We start from the raw sequence: 9,299 nt of genomic DNA, 5'->3' as shown, positions 1-9,299 counted from the left end.
CTCTTTTCAGATATCCACAACCTCTGCTCATTTTTGACGTTGGAATATAAAATATGATCTGCTTCAGTTGTTAGTAGGATTCGTCCAGAGAAGGGTTTAATTCTTCTCTCACATGCAAAGACGATTCCTTTACTCTCTTTTATTCCCTTGTACTTACAGACAGCACTGTAGATTTATCGAGTCCAAATTCCATATAAATGTTTTCACAATTAATCGAAAATTATTAAAAAGGGACTCAGATTTTTTCGATTGATTTTATAGTATAAGATTAACCAAGTACAGAGAATGTGATATTTTTTCCGATTTGCTTTCATGTTTCATATTTGAAGTCATTTTTTGCAGAATTAATATTAGAGGAATCGGTGCTAGGATGAGAACTACAGCTGATGATGAATCAACTTGAAAAATTTCTCTCTTTTTATTCGCTTCATCGAAGTTGTCTTCATTGACTATTATTATTATCATTAACCTCGGCGAATTCTAAAACCTCATCGTTGGAGTTACACTTTTTAATACACAAAGCTCATCAATCAGTGTTTTAAGCTCGTTCAATATGTCTACATTCATATCACTCTCAGGGAATTTATTCTACTCAACAACTACTCTGAATACAAAGAATCTGTCCCTCACACTTTTGTTCACGCCTTTCTTCTGAATTTTCGAGGGATTACCTCTTGTTTTACTACACTTTCCAATTCAATGAAAAATTTCTTTCACATTAACCAATGTTTCAGTCATTTGCCATTTCCTCCTCCTATTCACGATGCAATGCAAATTCCATCTCTTCATCTATCCTGATACTCCACATTTCAAAAATCAGATGCCACCTTAGTCAGTCATCTCTGAACCATTTCTAATATATCTTCATTCCGATGAAAACAGCTGATAAAACCTGTGCACAATAATCCAAATGAGGATTGCTGTGGGCAGATCAAGGCCTTGTACAATTGAACGATGGCTTCTTTATTCTGCATGTCAGGCTCCTTCACATCATTGACACATGATGTGAGGACTTTGCAACTTTTGCAGTGTAACTCCTCAATTTCAGGTTTCAATCCACCACCATTGTTAAACCTCTTGGTCTCTTCTATCTCCTTCAAAATTTCAGCAACTAGCATATGTTTTGCATCCTGCCCATGCCTACCAAATTTCAGAGCCTTACACTTTACAACGTTGAACTGATAGTTCAATTCACTTGTCCACTTATACAGTATATTCAAATTCTCTTGTAAGGCTGCAACGCCTGCTTGGCTCCTCGTCTTTCTCTCAAGTTTTGCATAATCTCCAAATAGTTCCATATGACCAGTCAAACTGTTCTAATATCTTAATATATGAGATAAACAACAATGACCGCTCCCCACAAAAACAGACTTCTTTGGCACACTTCTAGTGACTTTCCCCGTTAGGAATACTGCTCCTCCGTATATACCATCTACTGTTACCTGACAGTAAATTACCAATGCAAGTCATTCATCTAGTCTAATAGCATCCACTTCGGTTTATTTACCAACATGTCAGGTGGCAATTTATCGAAATTTGCAAAATCCAAGTATCCATGTGTTCGTCTCTCTCGTACAATGCATTCGTTACATTGGTATAGCACATACGTAAATTGAAAAACATTACTTCTCTTTAAGAATCTCATATTGACCATCATAGAGAATATTGCTGTTATCAATCCACTTTTGCGTCGTAGCTCTCAGCAACCGCTCAAACATTTTAACCACATTCCTTGCCATAATCCTTTTTTTTCTCTACTTTCCATATATTAAGATAACTGTGTGGGATTTCTCTTGGCCAGTTTATGAATTTCTACTCATATTGCACTTTGGCTGCAGTTAACAATAGAGTCACCTTCCCAGCCTGCATTTTATTCACATCATGCAACTTGTTATTATTATTATTATTATTATTATGTGTGCGTGTGCGTGCGTGCGTGCGTGCGTGTGCGCGAATTTCTCAATCATAGATTTCGTAGCTTCCCAACGCAGCAAAAAAAAACAATAAATAATAACCAACTGGTATCATCCTCAGATAAGCTAACATATAAGCTTCGAGGATGAAAGCAGAAAAATTACTTCTCATCCAAGATGTATCATATGTAACCAAATGCATGTAATGTATGTAATAACTGTAACAAAAGTATGCAATATAGAGTGATTATATCCATTGATAGTGTATATATAGAGTGTAAAATTGTAAAGAAACATCTGTAATCATTATGAATATTATAATAATATACGTTGTAAACAGTTATTGTTATTATTATTATTTAAAAAAACTTTATGTACGAGAAAGTATTTGTTATGCATAATTGTGTTCATATCATGTATGTAATTTATCTGAGAAATAATAAAAAAAAATTTAATATAAAACAAATTATCATTATTATTATTATTATTATCATTATTATCATAATCGACCAACCTTAGCCAGCAAAGGTTGGTCGATTGGTACAGTCTCTGCTACTAATGGATCACGCAAAACGTGAAGCAAGTTTCAGCGCGGTTAGTAGTTGGAATGGGTTAAATCGTTCGATGCTGTTGGCACACTCTCCTTTGATGAGTCTTTGGATTCCCTGGAGGTGTCAAATAAAAATAATGATAGTGCAGCTGTCACTAATATCAATAGGAACTTTTGGAAAGGGCACAGTTTGCTTAATGTAAACAGCGTCATTCTCTTCAAACTTATTATTACGGGCAACTCCAAGGAGTCCTTAGACTCATTGAGGGAGACCGTAAACATTCATATTCGACATCCACACAGTATCTATCATATCATACTTTGCTTTGAACTCATTTACAGTCATGGCATTCACAACAAACTCTGGCAGCCTATTCCACTCGTTCACCACTCTCCAAGTAAAAAACCTAGTTCTAACACCCTTGCTAACTACACTCGTGCTCAGTTTCCATGGATGGCCCCTAGTTCGCCAACACCAGACCTGTTCTGAAAAATTTCCTCTGAATTAATCTTGTAAAAATCCTTCAGTAATTTGAATGTCTCAATCACATCACCCCTTTTCCGCCTATCAACCAATTTCTGTAACCCACATATATTCAACCTGTTCTCGTAAGGTTTATTCCATAGAGCTGCTATCATCTTGGTCACTCGCCTCTGGATCCTCTCTATCTCCTCCCCATCAAAAAGAAACCCAGGTTCCCAGATCTCAGCACAGTAGTCAACATGGGGTCTTATCAAGGCTCGATAAAGAGGTACAATAACTTGCTTATCTCTGCACTTCAGTAACCAAGTGATCTGAAGAGCTGATATAGCCACTTTTGCTATGTTCCCCCCAAACCTCAACTCCTGCTGCTAATTTTTTCACTCCAAAATGCATAACTCAACATCCCGCCACAATAACCCGATATCCATTCTCATTAGCCCAGAACTGACAATCTGTCCAAATCATCCCGCAACACTTTGATATCATGTGAATTCACTATTGCTCTTCTCAACTCTGCATCATCAGAATAAATGAACAGTTCCCCTCAGATCCTTTCCCATATCCTCAATGAACAAACCAAATAGAGTTGTCCAAGAACAGAACCCCGCAGCACACCACCAGTAACAGGCCTTCTTCTGGAGTCCACTCCTGAAAAAAACTACTCTCTGATATCTTTACATCAACCACCCTCCCATCCACCTCACTAACCCCACATCCATTCCCCATGTGCTGCAGTACACCGATTAGAATTCCATGTCAAAGGCCTTAGCAAAGTCCAGCAGTATCACTGTAAATCCATTACCCCGATCTAGTTCAGTCGTCACTGCACTACGAAACGTGAGCAAGTCTCTCAGGCATGATCCACCTCCCCCATACAGAACCATGCCGTCCTTCGTACAGTATCACACCCTCATCCATCCATTCCCGTATTTTATATATATATATATATATATATATATATATATATATATATATATATATATATATATATATATATATATATATATATATATATATATATATATATATATATATATATATATATATATAGAGAGAGAGAGAGAGAGAGAGAGAGAGAGAGAGAGAGAGAGAAAGTATTTTACCTTGGGTATAATAAATGTTAAAGATACCAAGCAATTTTAAACCTGGTTTTACTCCATTTCCCAAGTAAGCAAACAGACAAACAAGTCGTTTGCGCCTGCAAGTGTTGCAAGTCTAGCTGACCCTGCACGTATTGCAAGACCAAGGCAACTCATGGTAAAAGAAGAACAAGCTCTGATCACTAATCTTAATATTTACTCTTCATGCAAAGCACATCTCCTGGAGGAGATGTATGATGCTTTGTATTAAAGGCATAAATACAAAGTGTGATGATGTATGATGTATGATGTATGATGCCTTTAATACAAAGCATCATACATCTCCTCCAGGAGATGTGCTTTGCATTAAGAGTAAATATTAAGATTAGTGATCAGAGCTTGTTCTTCTTTTACCATGAGTTGCCTTGGTCTTGCAATACGTGCAGGGTCAGCTAGACTTGCAACACTTGCAGGCGCAAACTTGACTTGTTTGTCTGTTTGCTTACTTGGGAAATGGAGTAAAACCAGGTTTAAAATTGCTTGGTATCTTTAATATATATATATATATACCAAGTATGTGGTATATATACCAAGTATATGGTATATATACAATATATACCATATATATATATATATATATATATATATATATATATATATATATATATATATATATATATATATATATATATATATATATATATATATATATATATATATATATATATATATGATTAGTACTATTAACTCGGGGTTGGGATATGTTCATTTTTCTAAATTAACTGACTTAAAACCCGAGAATTATAACACAATGACATTTATTTGAAAAAACGCAACATGTTTCTTCAAGAATGACTTCATCAGGCGATAAGAACATAGAAAGATATTAAAAGACACTGAAATTAACATTGACACACTCTGAAGCTATACATTTATAAAGCCATAATATTCGACTGTAAATTACAGTTATTATGAGCTTGAACTACAGTCCGAGTTAAAGTTCTATTGTTGTACACCTGTGCGTGTGTGGAATCACGCACAGGTGTACAACAATAGAATTATATATATATATATATATATATATATATATATATATATATATATATATATATATATATATATATATATATATATTATATATATATATATATATTATATATATATATATTAAACTTATATATATATAATAAGTCAACGGACATTACGATCACCACGGTACATGTAGCGATGTCACGTGTTTGCAGCCAATATAAATTGAAGGAATATACTCTGAGATCAGTGCAACTGGGTTCAGGTGAAATAGCCGCAAAAGGGAACTCGCTGAGCTTCGATCTCAGTATGGTATCGGTAATACCATATTGAGATGGAAGCACAGGGAGTCAACTGCAAGTGCTACCCGCAGTGAACGACCTACCACACTCATCGAATGTGACCATAGGGTGCTACAAAGGGTATGTAAAATCCGCCATTCCTCAGTCGGCACGTTGAATGTGTAGTTCTGGACATAGAATGCAATACGAATCTGCACAAAAACTTCCAGAACCAAGGCTCACAACAAGGGTTTCCATAGTTGGACCGCAATGTGCAAGCTGCACATTACCCGAATTAACATGCTGCATCGATTTCACTGGTGCAAAGAGCCTGTACACCCTCCACCTAACAGATGGATGGGTGTGGATGTCGCGGATGTCCAGTGAACGTCTCAAGGTGCGTAACCCCAACTATGAAATTCGGAAGTGGCTGTGTGACGATGTGGTCCTGTGTTTCCTGGTTTGACTTCGGAACTCTGTTTGTGGTGCCAAGAACATTGAACTCGGAGAGGGCATCTGAACGTTCAGAACGTTCAGAGGGCATCTGAACGTTCTGGACAACAGCGTGCTTCTTACATTGCGGCGTTTCTATGGAACTGACTGACCATTGTCTCTTTCAGAAAGATAATGTGGCGTGTCATAAGTCTGCTGTTGTAACTGCATGTTTTGGGATATAAACGTCACTCTACTTCATTGGCCTCATAATTCATAATCCTTATCTCTCTCACTCTACTACTCTTTCCATTTCCATGCACTTCAGTTGGATTTTCCGTGTGCTAATACTTACTGCTGGGAATTTCCTGATGTTTTACTGAAAAATTATTGTTCTTCTTATTATTACTACCACACCTAAGTTAAAAAGAAATCCCATGGGTAATCATAATACCATGCTTCTTAAACCTGAAATATGACCTCTCCGTGAAGCTATGAGTTAAACATTCAAAATAAACTGACTCTATAACACATTCATTTTAATTTGTATAAATATCTCTCTAACCTTTCAAGGATACAGTTGGGCTTTACGCGAAATTACATGAAAGGTAATTACATATAAAATTACCATTGTTTATCTTATGACAAATATATGATTTCGAGTATTCTGAATGTTCCATTTAATGCTTTTAAGTGTAAATACGTTTCGAGTTTATTTCACTAAGTCAATTATATTTCATCAGACGTTATTTTTCTGCTTTCGCAAATGAACAATGTCATGCAAATGCCATCGAATTTGAAACGACACCGGGGAATTAGATGCATGAATTATATATCTATAGTTAAATTGAACTGCATGCATTTTGATTAAAAATTACTTCTTTATTCATGCATGTAACATTTTGGGAATAATTTGGGAGTTACGAATTCGAGTATTCATTTAATACATTCCTTGCGAAACATCCACTTATTGCTGCCTTAACGGATTTAATCAGGAATAATCAAAAATCTAAGTTTATTAGGAGATAAAGTACAGTCTCCAGTAAACTATGGCATTGCTTTCAGTTGTAAACACCTGGGTTCGGATCTATATAGGAGACCAAGAACCTTTGGATGCGGTTTTCAAATGAAGGTTAGTTAGCTGGTCTTATAATGAGGTAGGTGAGATTTAGTCTCGGAAACTCGCACTGATTCAGAAACATAGATAGATTGATTTATGTTTGCATACAATGATGATTGCGAACTTCACAGCTTTTTAGTTTTAATTTTTTTAAAAAGAAGAGCCTCATAAGAGCTAAACTCTTCAAGAGCAGGTTTTTAAAAACATCCATGCCGACGATGAGATTCGAAACCACAGCATGTCGGTTTTCACCAATCTGCCCGACAATTTTTGCTATTTGTAAAGCTTAAAATAGGGAAATATTTTATTTACACTGTATTTGCACTGTATTATTACAACAGTGCAAATTTTATTTTTCATTCAGAAGTTTTTTCTTTAATTTTTATTGACTTTCTCAACCAAAAGTCCTTGTATTAAAATAGAATGAAAAAGAAACTCTAAACATCAATTCGCAAGTTTTTTCCAATCTTTGTTGGGATTAACGTGTTAGTAACCATTAGCGCACACTAATCCACGGCTTGCTAGTCTGGATGACATTGACAGAAACTCTATATTATGTCTGCTGATTGCGACTAGTTACCGGCGCGAGATGTTTTTCGGAAGGATAAAACACTGCTACTTCATAAGGAAGTAAACTAACTCACTTCAGTAAAGGGAAATGCTTTAAGAAAGTTCCCCTCGTGTGGGAATTGCACCCATTCAACTAAAGTGAATCGACGCTATGAACTGAGTTACAAACAACTCCAATTATCACATGAACAGATTTATGTATAATTTTAGATATCTATACATCTTTCCATTAAATTCTTGATAAAAAAAATGCGACTCAACCAACCTTTCATTAAAATGGAAAGACTTTAGCATTAAATTTCTTATCCAGTTCGCAAAAATTGTTCGTCTACTATGAACACCTGGGACCAAAAATGATTTTCTGTCCTTTGGAAAACGGTTTCTCACAGCTAACTGCTTACCATAACATACATGGCGATCATTCACAATATTTTAAAATAAACCTAGCGTGTGACAACTTTGGTAATTTCCAATAATCACATTCCTAGAATAGTAACGATAACTCATGAATACAAAATGGTAATTCCAGTGTCAACAGCGATGCAAAGTAATCATAGTAGATCAAACATGATCGATGCATCTACTGAATTTAAAATGAACATCCCCCTCCCCCAAGCAATTCCTTGTCATATTGCTCAGTTTCTCACGAGATGGAAAAACTTCCAAAAATAAAGATGAGAAAGCATGCGTTTGCTTCGCATGTAAAACAACTGTTTCGGGTATATCTTGAATATCTGGCGATCTGCCCTATGAATACGGACGGAAATAATATTGCAGCAAACGCTACATTTTATCTTAGTAGTCATATGATATATTTCACATGATATGCGAATTTGCACTGATTGTTACACCGAATTTGAATTTGAAAAAAATAGAAAAAGACATTAAATGAGAATAAAAATGAAACTGCCTAATTTCAATGACTTTATTGACTAAGGAATTCATAGAATTCGCAAGGAACTTAAATATAATGAAATAAATTATTTCGTTAAGGATTTAGATTTAAATCAGGAAATAAACTCTCTCTCTCTCTCTCTCTCTCTCTCTCTCGCTCGCTCGCTCGCTCGCTCAATTAACATATAGCAGGATAGAGTAACCAGCTGTTCAAATCAATTTAATTCACTTCACCATGTCTTAAAATATCAAAAGACACAATTAGATATTAAAATTTAATATGGAAAAATATGTAAATATCTGTAATTGGTTGTGAAGAGAAAGTATCACAGAAGATTCCGTTGATTAGTTGGCATCGACAAATGTCTTTGGTTGCAAACACCTGCATTCGAATCCCATCTAGGATACGAAGAATCTTTATCAGAATTCCTCATTTGAAGGTGCCCGGAGTTAACGGTGTCATACCGTGGTGGCGACGTTGTTCTCCCAGAAACGCATGTTTTCGTCCAGGAAAACCTGATAGAAGAACAAACGCCATTTACAAACATATCAAACAATGCCAACAAGATTAATCGCCCTATCATATGTAATAATCAGTTTCTAAAATGTCAACTTACTTGTGAGCTTAACACGAATAGAAAATGAAATGTGACAGTAAAAATATGTAAATATGTTTTTAAGTGGAACGGCTTTGTTTAGAAAGAGTCAATGAAATATAAAATAAATTACCAATGTAGATTGATATTTTAGTTGATAAATTTTATGTTAAATAATCATATTGAAATGTCCAATGTTACCCATACGACCAATTATATTCTATTCCCTAACTGGTAGAACTCAGTAGATTGCGAGTTGAATTAAAAGTAACTTCACGTGTAGGAGAAAATAACTTATGGCACCCTTATACAAGTCTTTTTTCAAGTCAGTATCAGGAAACGACTCTCAGC

Source organism: Typopeltis vanoorti, chromosome 3 (genome assembly GCF_054136105.1).
Source record: "Typopeltis vanoorti isolate ZY-2024b chromosome 3, IOZ_Tvanoo_1.0, whole genome shotgun sequence".
In the NCBI taxonomy this organism is placed as follows: domain Eukaryota; kingdom Metazoa; phylum Arthropoda; class Arachnida; order Uropygi; family Thelyphonidae; genus Typopeltis; species Typopeltis vanoorti.
This window is presented reverse-complemented; position numbering follows the sequence as displayed.